The 19,561-nt window shown below is 35.5% G+C and overlaps 1 protein-coding gene across 3 annotated transcripts in view; it reads right to left on the minus strand.

The window, feature by feature from the left end:
- Positions 1 to 19,561, minus strand: part of BRINP3 (BMP/retinoic acid inducible neural specific 3) — a 374,180-nt gene that overhangs the window by 1,903 nt on the left and 352,716 nt on the right. The window lies entirely within an intron of this gene.

A 19,561-nucleotide genomic window follows, 5' to 3' on the forward strand; every position in this document is an offset into this window, starting at 1 on the left:
ACACTATTATATTGTTTGAAATATGATACAAAGTACAGGTGCTTAACAATGGGTCCTGTGGAAAGCTATTTAGACATGGGAGTTAACATTTATTCCATTCTCACTGAGAATAAATTCCGCTAAAAAGAAAAAAATTAACCTATAGTACATGTCTTGACTTTTCCTTCGTGGGCTACTGTAAAATAACACAGCAATATTACTCCCACCACTACCGCCACCAACACCACTACCGCCACCACCATCACCAACGAGAATAACAGCAAGAGAAGACTCTCAATAGTCTTGCTTGCTCATGTGTCTTGGTTGACCAGACTCTGGAACTGTGAGCCAATTATTAATTTCTCATTATTTACTAGCCACTCTGTAGACTTGTCTTAGAAGTCACAAATGGACTAAGAAATTTCATTTCTAAGTTTTTCTTCTAAATACTTTTAAGATGAACGCTTGTGAGAAACTCTTCCACAAGTGTGTCCAAATGTTAAGTTAACGTTAGGAAGCTCTGTGTAATAAGCTGGGAGGTACAGTCAGTACTTGATTATTCTTTTATCCTATTGTATCCTATCCTATCTTATTCTATCCTGTCCTATCCTATTCTATGCTATACTTTGCTATGCTATCCTATTCTCCTCTATTGTATTCTATTTAGTTTCTTTTTCTTTACTCTACTTCCTTCATCTGTCCCTTGTCATTTACTTTATGCTCTCTTTGCTTTTCTCCCTTCCTCTCTGTATTTCTCTGCTTCTCCTTTTACTTCCCTCTTTGCATCCTCTATTTTCTACTTTCTTATTTTAGTTCTGTACATGTCTCTCTAATATAAATTATATAAAATATATCCCATCTGCATTGATGATTTTTACTTTCTTCCTTGAAACAAAGGTATACATTCTTAGAGCAAACTCATCTCCCCACTGTAAACTCTAACCATGTTTTGCTATCATAAGAACAAATAAATTAGCCTAATGTTTAAGAGTGAGATCACAATAGTAGAGTACTATTGAAAGAATTGTGATGTTGAGAGAAAACAATTACTTTCTTAGCTTTTATACATATTCACTCAACATTTAGACTGTTCACACTTACACAGACATACTGCTGAAATATCATGTTCATTTTCTTGTTTTTCTGCTTGCCCATCTGTAAATACTGAAAGTTCAGTCTTCAGTCACACCCTGTACTTGCTATGGAGAGGCAGCAAGCAGAGTTTTGCATCACAGCCTGCAGGTCACACCTCTCACTAACCACACTTGAACACTTGGCTCCATGTCACATGGTGAGAAGGCAATTTTCAAAGAAAAGGAACTCCAGTAATCTTTTTTTCTTTACTCTCGGTGAAATCTTGATGCAAGCAGCAGTCAAAAGTGGATATACAGCAAGTTTCAACACTGCACAGTAGATGTTTTAAATGTACTCAAAAGTTCACATATTTTTTTCAGACAGAGAAAAATTTAGTTTTTTAAATATAACTTGTACATTTAAAGGGTTTTGAAATAAATAATATCAAAATTCCACTGTAACTTATGTGCTTTTTGTTGTTGATGGTGATGATACACATTCACACATACATTCACACATGCATTCACACACATAGTTCCTCAGGTCAGTTAAACTAAGATTTACTAGGATAACCACTAAGAATTTAATACTATAGCTTTTCTATAATACTGATGGGAATCAGGCATGTTTTCTGCAGTTGTTTATCAAGTGTATGTGTGGGAGAGATTAAGCTTTGTCACAGGTGGAATCAGTCTTGGTGGGCTTTACCCTTGGGGCACCCCATGAATACCTTGTGATAGACTTAGTGGAGCCATTCTGGGCCTGGAATCCAGGAAGCAGACCTGGGAACCCCACCTGGGCTATTGTTTTCCTAATTGACCCTCAACGGGAGAAGGAGACCGCCCTTTCCATGTGACTGAGGGAGGTGGAGAGGAGAGAACAACAAGTTTAGCCCAGGGGAGAGCACATGGAGAGCAGCAACCAGGCTGGACCAGCATGTGGGCCAGAGATACACCTAAGGACCCTCCCGTGGAAAGGATACCGGAACGTTCACTCTTTTGTCCCTTTAACCTTTGTTTCCTTCTTGTGTATGCTAGTTGGGTTGTATAATAAAGTTTAATTGTTAAGAAACAGAGCCAACATGTATGTCATTGGTCTTGATATTTAATTAAAAGCAGTTTATAGTGTTCCACTCCCAAAATCCTTGCCTAAAGACCCATTCCACCATCACCCCCTGCCCCAACACACATATACCCTTATTACTCACACAGCTGCTGAGCTCCTGCCCCAAACTATGGTAGACTAACACTGCTCAGATGCAGACTACACCAGTCAGAAGAATAGGTGAGTGACCCGCCTGACAGCTGAAGTGCCACAGCCCCATTCAGTTCCCCATTTCACAGTCAACTAGTCCCACTCCACTACAGTCCTCTCCTGCTGCTATGCCCCGGCCCCAAGGCAGGCTGACTTCTACTGCCCACGGTCATGACACATCAGTCAGAAGTTCAGGTACATACCATGACAGTTTGAAGAACAGGTTTATGCCAAGAAAGCCAGAAAAACAGAGAAAAACATAGGCATAGACTCCCTGCTGGACAGAAAACCACACCCGACTCCAGAACCAGAGATAAGCAATCTACCAACGGATCATCTACCCTCACTTAGTGCCTCTAATTCCCACTACTGTTTTATCACAGTACAACATTCCCCAACTATGGCAGAGAGATCCAGCTGCCGCAAAGGCCAAGCTAGCCACCAGAAGTCTAGCTCCCAACTTGAACAGACTGTCTGAACTGGATCAGAGATCCCACAAGACAGCACAAATCCAAGCAATGAAGATCAGAAGACAAAAGAGGAAAGAGAAACCAAGAAAAAAAAAACATGCATCCAAAAAGACAAACTTCTAAGTCAGAACCTAGATCTACAATCATCTCAAACTTAGATGCCTAAGTGCCTGTGTATGAACCCAATCAACAACATCCTGGGTACCATGTCACCAACATCCTGGGTACCATGTCACCAACATCCTGGGTACCATGACAGCAACAACCAAGATACCATAAGGAAGGAAGACCTGAATGTTCTAATAAAGTTGACCCACAAGAAAGCAACCATAAATCCAACTTTATGAAGATGAAAGAGATCCCTAAAAAGAAAAAAAAATCCTAAAGAAATCTAGGAAAAGACAAATATATATTGGAAAAAAAAATCAATAAATTTCTTAAAGAATGCTAAGAAAGCAAAAAAAAAAAAAAAAAAAAAAAAAAACTAAACTAAACAAACCCCCCAAAACAAATAAACAAACAAACAAAAACCCCAAAACAAACAAAGAGAAAAGGAAGCTTTTTAAGATCCGAAAATGGAAATAAAAACTACAAACTAGGGACTTCTGGAAATGGAAAATCTAAGCAAGCAGGCGCTGCAGTATCTGAACATCATCAACAGAATACATGAGCTGGAAGAAAGCATCTCAAGCACTGAAGATGTCATAGATGAAATAGTTTCATTGGTCACAGAAAATGTTACATCTGAAAATTTCTAATGTAAAATATCCAGTAAATCACAGCCACTATAAAAAGATCAAGTCAAGGAATAATAGGAATAGAAGAAGAAAAAGAATCCCAGGTCAAAAACCCAGATATGTATAACAAAATCATTGAAAATTTTCTGCTTCTGGGTTAACTTACTCACTATGATCATTTCTAGTTAGGAAAAGACTCAAATGGTATATACTCACTTATATCAGCACACTAGCCCAAGGGACATGTCCCATGAAAGTCTTCATTTACCAGGAAACTGAGACAGAGGAGAGGACATCCTATTGGGACAGAGGAGAGGACATTCTATTGGGACTCTAGATGAGAGAAGCATGGGAAAATAGCAAAGTAGAAGGATCCAGAGGGTCCTAGAAACCTACAAGAAGAACATTATGATAGCCATATTTGGGCCCAGGGGTCCCACTCAAACTATGGCACCAGCCAAGGACAATACAGGCAGTAAACTTCAAACTCCTACCAACATCTAGCCAATGGACAGGATATTCTCCACAGTTGAGTGGAGAGTGGGGTCTGACTTTCACACATACTCTGGAGCCTCATATTTGACCACGTCCCCTGGATGGGGAGACCTGGTGGCACTCAGAGGAAGGATAGCAGGCTACCAAGAAGAGACTTGATACCCTATGAGCATATACAGGGGGAGGGAGGAAGTCCCCCTCAGTCACAGTCATAGGGGAGGGGAATAAGGGGAAAATGGGAGGGAGGGAGAAATGGGAGGATACAAGGGATGGGATAACCATTGAGATGTAATATGAATAAATTAATTAAATATAATAAAATAAGAAAAATTTTCCTAATTTAAAGAGAAGGATATGTCTATAAAGGTACAAGACTTTACAGATCACCAAATAGATTGGACCAGAAAAAAATTGCAAATATACAAAATAAAGAGAGAATATAAAAAAGTGTTAGGGAAAAGAGCTAATCCCTATGTAAAGGAAGACCTATTAATATTACACCAACTTCTAGGTAGAGACTCCAAAAGTCTGAAGTACATTTACAGATGTCTTGCTGTAGGAACCAGGCCTGACTTGGCTGCCTGCCTGTCTTGCTGTTTCATGTCCTGTTTCTAGCAGCTTCCGTGTCTGTGTTTATATTGGTTAGCTAGTCATGTTTACTGCTCTGAGAACGCACCCTTCCCCTCCTTGGGACTTTCCCTCCTGTGTGCAATCACCTCTTGAGGCTCTTTGGACACTGAATAAAAGTTGCTGCTGTCACTGCTGCTGCTCTCTTAGTAGGAAGGACCCACTGTTTTAGTGTGTGTGTGTGTGTGTGTGTGTGTGTGTTAAATCCGTAGTTCCTCACCCTTGACTCGGTACCGTGGACGCACGAGCACCACATCTTGCAGCCTCTAAGAGAAGATGGGTGATATGCAGACTACTATACTCAGCAAAATTTCCAATCACTGTAGATGTAGAAACCAAGATATTCAATGACTAAACTAAATGTAAACAATACCAGTCCACAAATCATTTGGATGGTACTAGAAGAAAAACACTAACCCAAGAAAGCTAACTACACTCATGAATATACAAGAAGTAAGTAATCTCCCACTAGCAAAAGCCAAAGAAAGGAAACACACAGAAACACACACACACCAACACCACCACTACCATTACCACCACCATCACTACTAAAATAATAGAAATTAACAGTCATTGGCAACTCATACCTCTTGATGTAAATTGACTCAATTCTCCAGCAAAGTGATACAGATTAATAGAAAAGATACAAAAACAGAATCCATCCTTCTCCCCCCCATACAAAAAAACATTTCTCAAGATAAAAAGAAAACAAACACACAAACAAAAACTATACATTACTTCCAAGTAAAAGGATGGGAAAAGGCTTTCCAAATAAATGGACTCAAGAAACAAGCTGGTGTAGCTATTCTAAAATATAAGAAAATAAACTTCAAACCATAATTAATATAAGGAGACGGAGAAGGACATTTCAAACTTATCAAAGGAAAATCCACAAAAATGGTGATTCTTAACATTTAAGCCCCAAATGCAAGGTTACCCTCTAAAGTTTAAGTCACACACATGTATCACACATTAATATTGATAGACATCCATAACCCATCCCCATCAATGAACAGGTTATTCAGACCAAAATTTAACAGAGAAATAATGAACCAAATTGACCTAGTAGATATCTATAGAACATTTCACCCATACGAAAGAATGCATGACCTTCTCATCACCTAATGAAATATTCTCCAAAACTGACAACATATTCAGTCATAAAACACATCTCAACAGACAAAAGAAAATTTAAATAATTGCCTGTATCTTATCAGACCACTATAGATAAGTACTGGACTTTAACAACAACAGAAACAAAAGAGAGACTACATACTCATGGAAAGCAAAAAATTCCCTACTGAACAATTATGTTTATGCAGAAAAAAAATTAAACAGTTCAAAGAATTCAATGAAAATAAATGTACAACATACCCAAACTTACAGTACACAATGGAAAGAGTGATAAAAAGGAAAGTTCATAGAACTAAGTGACTTCAATATGATAGACAAACCCTTATCCAAATTCAGACAGAATATATACATATTAACAAAATCAGAAAAATAGAGGGACAAAACGATTGACAGCAAGGAAATCAAAAGGATCATGAAGTTATAATTTAAAAACTTGTATTCCAAAAAAAAAGGAAAATCTAGAAGAAATGGACATTTTTTGATAGACGCCACTTACCAAAGTGAAATCAATATCAGATTGAAAACTTAAATAGACCTATAACCTCTAAGGATATAGAAGCAGTCACTAAAACCCCCCATCAAAAAGACAATTGTTAGAGAATTTCAGCACAAAATTCTATCAGACCTTCAAAGAACTAATACTAATATTTCTCAAAATATACCATAAAGTAGAAATGGAAGGAACATTGAAAATTCACTTTATGAGGCTGCAGTCACCTGATACCCAAACTGCACAAGTGCTCAACAAAGAAATTTTCAGATCAATTTCCCTCATGAATATTGATTCAAAAGTACTCAATAAAATAGTAAAAAGAATGTACAAAAAAAATCATACACCATGATAAAGTAGGCTTCATCCTAGTGATACAGGATTGGTTCAACATTTGAAAATCTGTTAATATAATCAACCATATAAGCAAACTGAAAAAAAATCTGTCAGGATCATTTCGAAGGCTGAAAAAGCCTTTGACAACATCTAACACCCATTCATAATTAGTCTTGGAGAGATATTGGATACAAGGCAAATACTTAAACTCAATAAAGGCAATTTACAGCAAATATTTAGTGAACATCATATTAAATAGAGAGAAATGCAAAGCAATTCCACTAAAATCAGGAACAAAATAAGGCTGCCTGCTGTATCCATACATCTTCAATATAGTACTTGAATTTCTAGATAGATCAATAAGACAACTAAAGGAGATCAAAAGGATACAATTTAGAAAAAAAGAAATCACAATATCACAATTCACAGATGATATGATAGGATATATAAGTGATCTCAAATATTCTACCAGAGAACTCTTATATCTCATAAACACCTTCGGCGAAGTGCCTGAATGCAAATTGAACTAAAACAAACAAACAAACAAACAAAAACAAAGCAAAAAACCCAAGCCTGAGTAACTTTCCAATTATACAAATTACAAACCAGCTGGGAAATAAATCAGGAAAACAACACCTTTCATTACAGTCACAAATAATATAAAGTATCCTGTGGTAACTCTAACCAAGCAAATGAAAGTCTTGTATCATGAAAAACTTCAACTCTTTGAAGAATAAAATTGAATAAGATATCAGAAGATGGAAAGAGCTCCCATGCTCATTGATTACTATGGTAAACATAGTAAAAGTAGCCATTTTAGCAAAAGCAAGGTGTAGATTCAACGAAATCCCCATCAAAATCCCTTCAATTCTTTACAGACCTTGAAAGAACAACACTCAACTTCATTTGTAAAAACAAAACAACACCAAAATAGCAAAAACTATCCTGTACAATAAAAGACTGTCTGGATTTATCATCATCTCTGCTTTCAAGCTGTACTACATATGAGATGTAGTAAATAAAACCTCCCAGTATTGGCAGGAAACACACAGATTGACCAATGGAATCAAATCCAGGACTGAGATGGAAAACCGTATATCTCTTTACTCCTCATCTTTGATAAAGAAGCCAGAAATATAAAATGGAAAAAGAAAGGATCCCTAACAAATGGTGTTGGTCTAATTGGACATAGATTTATGTACAAGAATGCAAATATATCCATATCTATCACCCTGCAAAAACTGAGTCCACATGCATCAAAGACCTAACTTAAAACAAGATAAACTGAACCTGATAGAAGAAAAAGTGGGAATAGCTTTGAACATACTGTCACAGGAGACAGTATCCTGAAAGAACATCCATTCCTTGGGCACTAAGATCAACAATTAATAAATGGGACCTCATCAAGGTGAAACGATTTTCATCAACTTCACATCTGACAGAGGGCTGATATCCAAAATGTACAAAGAACACAAGAAATAAGAACTCAAGTAATTAAATAATCCAATTAAAAAGGGCATACAAATCTAAACAGAATTCTCAATGGAAGAATATCAAATGGCTGAGAAACACTTAAAGATATGTTCAACATCCTTAGCTAGCAGGAAAATGCAAATCAAAATGACTTTGTGATTACCTCTCATACCAGTCAGAATGGCTAAGATTAAAAACACCAGGGACATCTCATGCTGATGACCATATGGAGCACTGGGAACATTTCTCCAGTAATGGTGGGAGTTCAAACATGTACAAACATTTTGGAAATCAATATGGATGTTTCTCAGAAAATTTCAAATTGATCTTCCTCAAGTTTTAGCTATATTGCCCCTGAGTATATGCTCAAAGGTTCCTTTATCCTACCACAGGCATACTAGCTCAACCAAGTTTACAGCAGCTGTATTCATAATAGACAGAAACTGGACACAACCTATATACCATTCAACTGAAAAATGGATAAAGAAAAATTGGTACATTTACACAATCCAGTATTAATCAGCTGTTAAAAAAACAAAAAACAAAAACAAAACAATGTCGTCATGAATTATGTAGGCAAATTGATAGAACTAGAAAAAGTCATCAAGAGTAAGGAAACTCAGATCCTGAAAGATATATATACTTACTTATAAATGACTATTAACTGTAAATAAAAGATATATTATGGTCTACAGACCCAAAGAGGCTAAGTAACAATCATGGCTTAAATGGGGAATGAAGGATCTCCCAAGGAAAAGGAAATGGAAGAGATTTCAAGGGTGGACTATGGGTGGTTGAGACTGGAAACAGGGTGTGTTCAAGTGTGTGGGAAGGAGTGAGAAAATACAGAGATAGGTGACAAAAGTGATGGGGGACATAACAAGTGTGAAGAGGAGACCTGTTGCAATGTATACTCCATGGAATCTAAAAGGGTGAGAGTAACAGTGACTTTTGGCAATGCGGTACAGGCGCCTGAACTGGCCATTTTCTGTAGCCAGCCAAAGCCTCAGGTTGAGGAATTAGAACACCAGCCCAGCCTCAGAACCTTCCACCAACAGTATTCTAGCACCAGAGCCTAGCAGAATTGCCTCAAAGACACCAGGGAGACTTCATCTGGAGAACAATGAGAACAGATGTGGAGCCAGGAAGTCTTGCAGAAGAAGGCAGAGAAGGGATTAGTGGAATTGGGAGGGTCTGGGACAGGAGAACATGGGCAAAGAATCAAATAACTCACTGGGACTCATTGGGCCTTGCAGGAGTCAGGGAGCCTGTGAGGGTCTGGCCTGGGTTCTCCGCATGTATGCTATGTCTGAGTGGCTTGGTGTTCTTGTATATTTACTAATGGTGGGAGCAGGGGGTTGACTCTGACTCCTTTGCCTGTATGTGGGACAGGCTTGTTCCTTCTACGTTGTCTTGTCCAGCATTGATGTGATGGTGTGAGCCTGCCTGGCCTTGGAGGAGCTTTGTTGTGCTGCGTGTGGTGATGTCTCTGGGGGGTAGGTAGTGGGGAGAAACTGGAGAAAGGGGAGGAAGTGAAACTGTGATCAAGATGTAATTTATGATAAAACCGTAAAAATAAAAATGTTAAAGTGGAGAAAAAGCAGTTCATAGAATAAAGGGAAGATGAAATGGTGGGAGGAAAGAATGGAAAGGAGGAATGGAAGATACAAAAAATCAAATTACAGGAAAACATATGGAGATTGTGGAACAGCAGAAGAAAGAGTTTTGGAGAACAACTCAGGAAAAAAACAACCAAAGCTATCAATACTTATGTAAATAGACTTTGTAAAAGGAGAAACATAGTTGACACGTCCCAGAGAGACTTGGATTTGTAACCAAATTTTCACAAAGCTTATATAGATAAGTGTTACAAGGAGGAAAATATCTTTTAAAAATCTATTTAGTTAAGGTTCTAGTGGAACTTAAAATAATTGACAATTTATATTTTACACTAACATCAGAAATAAATATTTTGCCATAAGGGAAAAAACTTAAAGCCTAGCTTAATCAAATTATGTTGTGTTCCTCCAATATGAGTTTACTGAAAACCTCATACAATGGGTCAATTACATTGCACCCCCTTGAAGAGTGTTTTTAGCTCTGTTATTTTTTTTCTTTTTTCTTTTTTTTTTAGTGGATGGCAATTTTGGACTCAGTGGATGTATTGTTTTAGTACAATATAAAAATTGAGACGTTCTAAGACAATACATTTTAATGACTTAGTTGCATAAGTCTTTCAACCATTAAAATGAAGATTAAACTCATAAAGGGACCTATAAATATTATTTCTAAATATTTTATTTTTAGGATTATAATAAAAATGCTATTTTTAAAATGAATATTAATGGTTCAGCATTATAGAAAGTAAAAGTGCTTAATTTATGACCATGGGAAAAATATCCATTTGTTGACCTACAAAACAACATCAAAGATACAAAAAACAATTTATTTATTTGCAATACAATAGTTTGGTTCTTGGGCAAAGTGCAGAAAGTATACTTAAAAGCATTTTTTCTTAGGAACCAACCATCAACCTTGAATGCTATTTTATTTACACTATATAAAAATATGCAGGAGGGGTATTTTAAAAATAAAAGTATATTGCTTGTGGGGTAGATAGAGTACATACAGGAAAGAAATGCAAAATACTATTTTTTCTGATCTATACTGCTGTTACTACAGAAACCTTTAAATAAATGCCATTGTAGGTCGTTTTCTTTATTGTAACTGCATTTTCCCTAGAAAACTGAACATTTCACGTCTCTTTAACAATTCATGTCCTCATGAATTACACACTATCCCTACACTTCAAGTTTCACACAGTAGGAAGCCTGTTATTAGTGAGACTCTACTCCAATGAGCATGCTGTTTTCATGTGATGGTTCTACAGTGCTCGGAAGTTTTTACAAAAACATAGCTCAAATATTGATCATACACTGTAGATACTAACAGTTTTCACTGAGGTATTACAACATATGTTGATACAAAAACAATTACCCCTTCTCCTGGTTAAATCCTCTCTGAGCACTAATAATCTTATTTCAAAGGTCCTTTATTCCAGCCTTCTAATCCTTTATTGCTTTCCAAATCTGTGCAATGTGTTCCCAAAATTTTAAACCTAAACAATATAATTTCTGTATCTCTTTGAAATTAAAGATTACTCTTTTGGGAAGGCCATTTCATTTTAGCTTTTATAGATTTGTCCTTCTTAGACCTTAATACCTTAAACTAAATACAAATTCTGAGGCTTAAACACCCACAGCCATTTAAACTCGCATAAGCTGATTGTTAGCTCAGTCACACACAGATCAGGCCACGCAATGCACTGTCACTCTTTCTTTCCTCATCCCTCTGCTCTGGATATAGTAGCCTTGGCAGTATTACTGACACTCCTGACATACAACAGTATTGCTCTTGGAGATAATTTTATATTCTAGAAAAAAGGCAATTTCATTTTCAAACTCTCCTTTTCTTAGTGAGGTTTACACACACGCACACACACACACACACACACACACACAGAGAGAGAGAGAGAGAGAGAGAGAGAGAGAGAGAGAGAGAGAGACAGAGACAGAGACAGAGACAGAGACACAGAGACACAGAGACAGAGAAACAGAGAGACAGACACAGAGACAGAGAGACAGAGGGACAGAGATCGAGACAGGAAGATAGACATTAGACAGAGAGAGACAGAGACAGAGAGGGAAGAAGGGAAGGGAGGGAGGGAGTAAGAACAGAGACAGAGACTGGGATAGACGCATATTTGAAGATGTGTTTCTTTTTCAGACAGATTATGACATGAGTGTGGCATGCATGAATATAGAGCATTTCTCATATGCTCTATATTTTATTTAATATGTCATTTGGACTCTTATTTGAAAACATAGGAAATAAAAAAGAGGTTTTAAATATACACCACAACTATAGATGTATTTAATTCTTTGCAGGTATGTTCAGAAATTACAATAAGAAGGTGCTGATACAAACTTAAATACAAGAGAATATAAGAAATTATGCTAGCTAAAAAATCAAAATATAACACAGTATATTAAATACAATACAATCTAATAAAATATCATGAGTCAAAACTAAACCTGCTTATATTAGAAATGATGCAAAAGGAATAGTAATTATCATGTATAATTAAATATGGCATAGGTGTATGGGTATATTGATTTGTCTATAACAAGACATTTCTATGTCAATATGAATATTCATTGAAATCTAAACAAACCTATTACTATCTGAATGCAAAATTTCTGTGGAGAATGAAAGTATAGATCCATAGTACAGGACTTTGCTTAACATGGCCTTTTGACTGGATAAGATATAGCACTTTATAAATGGTCTCTGAAGTATAAATTATAAATGGAACTGCAAGTAAAGACTATAAATATTATAATCATAATCAAGAAAATATAAAGTAAGAAAATACCTTACTAGAAATATAAGATTAATATGAAAACTCTTACCAATAAGGAAAAATTTTATATTGCTATACAGACAAAGCCCAAATAAAATTTAAAACAAACAACAATACTTAAGATGACTTCCTAGAAACAGAACTCAGTATGTACTGTAGGGTCTAGCGAGATGAGAAAAAAAATAGAGCAATCTATTATTCTGCTTATTTAGTATGTGTTTATATATCTTTGAGTTTTAAGGAGATAAATGAAATTATATTAGAATAAATATCATTTTGCTCTTCACCAGAAAATACTTTCTTAGAATCTCTTAGTGCAATGAAGATGTCACTGTTAGGTTAAAAATCTGTACAGTAGTAGAAAAAGAATCCTAACTAAGGCTAGGGAAGGTGATGCAGGTCAATAAACATGGACTACGCTTAGACTGTTGATGGGACTGAAGTTAGAAGGTCTCTGTTGGCTAAATCTTAAGGTCAAGTCTAGCTTAAGCACTTAGTATGACATTTCCACAGTGGGAATTCTGAAATAGGTCTGGAGATACAGGTCAGCAGTAGGAAATCTGTCCAACATGTGCTAATCCTTAGGTTCAGTTGAGAGAACTAGAGATATAAATAATGTGGTTATATATCTGAGCTACAGGAGATAATGCACAAGTGTTGTTCCACACTCCTTTCCCACAGGCATAAAAATTTAAAGGCACAGCATGGGAATGGGACATGCCAAATTGTAGATAGCTACCATCCTTTTGTGGTGCATTATTTCTTAGTAATTGTTTGAAAAGAAAGTGAAATGTGGACCCTAGCCATACATCTGAAAATGAAAGAATTCTTTCAGTTCAGGTGCTGGTAATTAAATGAGAGACTGCAATTTGTGGCTAGGCGGACTTCCATCTTCAGTGATGCTGAATGAAAATTTTAAAAAAGACTGGGCAAAGGTGTTCAAATTCTTTCTAAAAGATGTGGCTAGCTTTGACCAAATGAAGTAGTAGTAAAAACAGAGTGTGTGTGTGTGTGTGTGTGTGTGTGTGTGTGTGTGTGTGTGTGTGTGTGTGTGAAGAGAAGCCAAGACTGACAGATGAAGAGAGAATTAGTGGTAATTTAGTGGTCGTATCTTTTGTATTCCAATTGCATACAAGTATGTACTCAGGATGGAATTTGGAATCTGGAGCTTATGCAAAAGTTTTGGGTGAGCGCATCTTACTGACTTGTTCTTCATCACTAGCTCAGCCTTCTTTTTTAGAACATCTCAGGACCACCAGCCCAAGGCTATCAGAGCTCACAGTGAACTAGACTTATCCTTTCAAACCAATCTCATCATTTAAAAAAAATAATCTGCCTTGTGTCAAGTTGACATAAAAACTAGCCAGAACACAGATATTTGACTGAAATTTGAGTACCTCTCACATATATTAAACAAATAGAACTGCAGATTGTTTTAAAGCAGTATTGGAGTTCAGTGCTAGTGTGACTGGTGATGTTGGAACCCACCGTCCATACGCTGGCATGAATGTGCAGATCAATGTTAGACTCAAGGGTTCTTCCCAAGGACTGTCTTTAGTTTTGAGTGTTCCTTTCTTCATAGGGCCTTTATCTGATGAGCTTTCCTATAGCTTCTAAACTCATCTCCCTTTTCAATTCCCATGTGCAATGTACGGAGCTACTCATTTATTTACCTATGAGCTCTAACTGCTGAGTTTTAAAAGTTATATTATATAAAAGTAATCTCCCCATCAGTTATTTATTTATACCTCAAATATTTTTAAAAAAGGTAATTTTAATTGACTTTCTTCCCACTTCATTTCCTTTGGTTCTAATCAAGCAACAATTTTAAAGATCATGGGCACTAAAGACAAAAAAAAAAAAAAACCCTCAGTCTACACTTTGTCCTTCTTATTGGTTTTTACTGGCCCATTTTACTAAGCAGAAAAAATAGAGATAAATTGATAATGGTTCAATTTAACTATTTTTAAAAGCTCAGTATTCTTATATTGATATACAAGGTCCTGTTAAATACTACAAAAATATTTCCAAACATATATGCTCTAAAGCTTCATATATATGAAATGTATATGTGTGTATATACATGGAATTTTACCATAGTTACCATATTATGGGTGAAGACAATGACTATCAAAAAACACCCAATATCAGGAATAGGTTACATCCTTTTTTTTTTTGAGCTGTTGGCCAAAAGGGCCTCATGGATACTCCAAAAACTATATAGGTTATTATAAATGCTATTTGTTACAGTGTTACAGGCTCCCAATTTGACTATGAGGCCTTACTGCTGATAACATATCATATGTCATTGATCATGGAGATATTAGGTCACTATTCAATTGTAAAAATCACCCTTATTTTTTAACATTCACAATACAGGAAGCTATATGCATGCTATTGGATAAGAAAACTAGTCATCAGTCTTACCTAGGTACAAGTCTCTGCACTATAATAGTGATCTGCCTATAAGATACACTATCTGATACAATCATAGCAAAAGTTTTGTGGTAGTAACCAACCACCTTTTGAATGGGCTTCAGGATTGCTCTATTGGATCAAACCAATGCCCAACACAGTTAATGAGGCAAAAAATCTCAGACTGATAGGTCATGGGCCCTTGGGGAAAACCTGTTACATTTATGCTGCAAGGTGAACATAGGAATTAAACAACTTCTAATGATATATTGTTCTCACCATAGATCTGTGCCTCAGTGAAAATCCATCAGAAAATGTCTTCCTTCAGTAGATGGTAATTAACACAGAGTCCCATACTGGACAATATGCTGAGAGTGAAAGACTGTGGAGCAAACAACTCTAACTGGTTGTCTATATTACACCCATCGAATCAAAGGCTCAAGGATTTATTGAATTACAAGAGACAGAAATATTTAGTAGCAGAAGTTGTGGAAAACTTCAAGAAAACATATTTTCCAGAAAGGAAGCTCATGCACATTTCAACTCACAAAAACATTGCCAGCACTTACAACTTCAGAACAGACAATATTTTCCAACATTGAAGATGGGAACTTGGAGCAAAATGTCTCCCCTGATGGGAAACGATTTGTAATTAATAACTGCAAGGAGAGGAAAATCAGTTTTTTTCCTGTTTCTCCTTTGTGCTTTACTTTTAGAGAGAGAAAGAACATGAACTGAAGTGTTTAGAGAGGGGTAGAATCTAGGAAGATATGGACAACTACAAGAATATTATTAAAATATATCATATGAAAATTTAAAAATTAATGGGCTGGAGAGATGGCTCAGAGGTTAAGAACACTGGCTGCTCTTCCAAAGATCCTAAATTCAATTCTCAGCTACCACATGGTGGCTCCCAACCATCTGTACTGAGATCTGGTGCCTTCTTCTGGCAAGCAGGCATACATGCAGGCAGAACACTGTATACATATTAAATAAATAAATATTTAAAAAATAAAATAATATAAGTAAAAATTGTTTTATGTCTTGTTTTTGTTAATTTGGGTTTTTTTGTTTGTTTGTTTTTACAAAAATCCATATCTAAGCCATTTATTTATGGGAAAGAGACTTTAATTTTGGCTTTTAAACTTGATGAAAGCAACCGTCATCTGGGAAGACAGAATACCTATTGAGAGCTTGTCCAGATCATATTGGCCTCATGTCATTGTTGTGAAAAGTTATGATAATTGATGACTGACTGGAGTGGGAGTGGAGTAGACTGTCCATTGTGGGAGACACCACTCCCTTGGTAAATGAAACGATACGTGAAACTTAGCTGAGCGTGAGCCAGTTACAAATCTCCCTCCATAGTTTCTCCTTTAGTTTCATTACTAACTTTTTTCTTTGATGGAATGTGAGCTGAAAGTATAAGTCCTCTCTACCTGGCTTTTATGCTCAGAATTATTTATTATACAAAAAACAAAGCAAAACAAAAACACCCTAGAATAGCACACTTTAGCAGTTAATTTTGACTTACTAAAAATATCCATGAACATGTACTATAACAAAAACAACATTTTCCTCATGAACACTCCAAAAGCATACAGATAATTCTATTATGGACTGTTAAGAGAAAATAGTTCTCGGTATCCAAGTAGTTAGATACCTAATTATTTCCCTTGTGCCAAATTTAAGGCTAAACCGTATCTAATCAATGGCTTTGATGATACTTTCTCTGCTCATCACTTTCCAAACAGGCATAGGCTAATTATAAAAATTAAGGTATGCACAAAATGGCCTTGAGCCATTTCCTTCAGCCTCATGAACTCTAAGTTAAAATACATGCATGGGATGTATCATTAATCCACAAAAACTTATTATCTCATCTCTACCAGCTCCAATTAGTTCTAAAATATTAGTCATTTCAAAAAATCATAGCACTCTCAAAGACTTATCTTTCACTCTCAGCCTCTTTCTATTTGTCTATCTCTCTGTCTATCTACCTATCACTTGTGTATCTATGTATCTATCTAACATCATCATCATCTATCATCTATCTATTTTCTATATCTGTTCAAATGATGAATGTAATCCACAGTTAGTTTGGACATTGGAAATTAACCATCAATTTTAAACACTTCAGAATCATCATCCAATGATTATTTCTGCCTTTCCTCTCTGTGCCTCTTTCACCACTAAATGCTCTATATATCAACAGAGTAAGAACTTTTTTAAAAAATCTATGATGACATAGTTATTTTTCCTTTTAGCATAGTGAATAAATTGCAAGCATGGTGGTTCAAAGAGTTTTAAGGCACTGTTCCTGTCTCCCTGTTCAGCCTGTTCTCTGAGTATTTTCTAATTACTTTCAATTCACTATTAATTTCACTCACCCTACGATACCTACCTGGTTAGTGTTTTCAGACAAAATGTAATTAAATGTTTACATAATGTTAGGAAAAGCAGAGCAATCTATATGTCTATATATAGTCTGTCTTGGGCAGTAATTGAAACCTCTCTCCAGTATCCATATCTAATAGAAAGTAAAGTTTCTTCATCAATGTGACTTAAAAATAGACCACGTCTTAAGAAAACCCAAAAAAGATTTTCAAGCAATGATCTCTTTGTGCTTCCCATTGCTCCGCCCCAAGGTGCTACCTTCTAGAGCAACTTCCCATAGTATTTAGCATGATCTGTTTTAATTACCTGCTCACCTCTACAATGCAAAGATGTTCTTCACAATGGAAATTTCATTGTACGATAGTTGACAAGGAGTGAGTAGAAAGGACCTCTTGACAATTAAAAGCATAATACTATGATAATCAGACTTTCAGATGCCATACAAGAAAATAATATACCCACTAAGCATTACTTACAGTGTTAACAAATAAAAGCCATCTATATTGTGTGTATTATTCATCATTCAAACATTTGAACAATAAATAATAGAAATAATGTATGTTACATGCATGGTAATGTAACACCCTAAGAAAATATTTTTAAAGAAAATATAAATAAAGTCATTTAAAACTTATTGCCTCTGGAGTGATAGTGGATGGCAGCTTTTGGAAAGAGTGAAAGGGTTGTTATGACAGAGAAAGGTGTAAAATAATTTTGGAAAAATTATAGTATATCTTCTAATTCAAAAGTAGAAAAACACATGTAATCTAAAAAAACCTGTGATGATGAATTAATTACTATTTAAAATAGTATACCTAAATAGAGGCAATACACACACACAAGAGCAAAGGAAGTTTAGTTTAATACAGAGAGATTTGGGGATTTTTTTAAAGCATCATTCAAGGACAAAGTTGACCTTATAGAGTAATAAGGGTTATCCCAAATTCCGTGCCAAATATGTACTTATAATGACTATAAGTGAATTCAGATACAGTATATTATTGTTGAGAAGGAAATAAAATCACAACTTTTTGGATCTCCATCATCACTGAAAATTTTTAAGACAATTATTTGTATTTGGATTCTTGCTTATCCTTTCAGCGTTGACAAATCTGACTTAAAGTATGCAGTTATTAGAAACCATGTGACAGCTGTGTCATCAAGAAACATTATTCAAAACAATAATAAGTTATACACTGATTATAAATTATATGGTCACTATCTTAAGTTAATGTAGATGAAAATGTCGTATTGAATGATTGGTAGAAACTGGACAAGTGAAAAATATATAAAATCAACTTCCATTGAAAAGATGTCTCTTAAATCACATCATCGGTACTATAGCTTTTCATGAAATCTGCTTTGTGCTGGGGACGGCATCTAATTAAAAGCAAAACAGCAATGAAGACTTGTACCACAAACCAAAGGTGTCAATGTGCCCAAACAGCCCTAGAAAAATTGTCTTCTGTGGGAAAAATTAATATTAGTTTGTATGTGTAGTGGTAATGTGTATTCATGTATGTTTCAGGTGGTGAAAATGTACAATAATCAAAGGAGTTTTAATATACATCTCTTGAAATATAGCTCACAATATACAAATTTCACAAGCTTTAAACTCATGATTCATGTGGATTTTTTAATTAAGAAAATGGTATACACAAATATGTTCTAGTGATATTTTCTAAAAATTTAATAGTATATTACATTTGAATAAATAAAATCAGTGTCTGCCAAATAACTAATTATAAGATGATAGAAGTCCAATACATTTGCTATGATTTGGCTTTGTTTCTTAATTAAGATAAGAAAATGGTAAATTATTTTAAAAGATCATCCTACATCTATTCAAAAACACAAACAAATTCAAAAGCCAATATGTTAATCTTTGGACTCTCAGGCTGACTTATACAATATGGAACATCTCTTTCACGGTAGTGATAAGATTTTCCATTAACAAAATATCATCTGGTTGGTTGAAAGAATGAGTCTTTCTGGATGCTATCAGCAGTGACACAAATCAAACAGGAATTCAGAATTGCTCCTCTCTCTTACTTGTAGGGTAAACCATGAAGTTATAGATTGGAGCACCTTATCAACTGTCAGAAAGATAGACGGAAATTTCTGTTACTTCAAGAGCTTAATCTGTCTGCTGTCAGGATGAAATTCCATGTTTATCCCTATCCCTGCTAGCCCTGCCTTCATTTAAGTTTTTCACAGTAGATTATTTACAATTCATTTAAAAAATAAGTCATTTCTT

The sequence above is a fragment of the Acomys minous genome, assembly GCF_964271855.1.
Source record: "Acomys minous genome assembly, chromosome: 1".
In the NCBI taxonomy this organism is placed as follows: Eukaryota; Metazoa; Chordata; class Mammalia; order Rodentia; family Muridae; genus Acomys; species Acomys minous.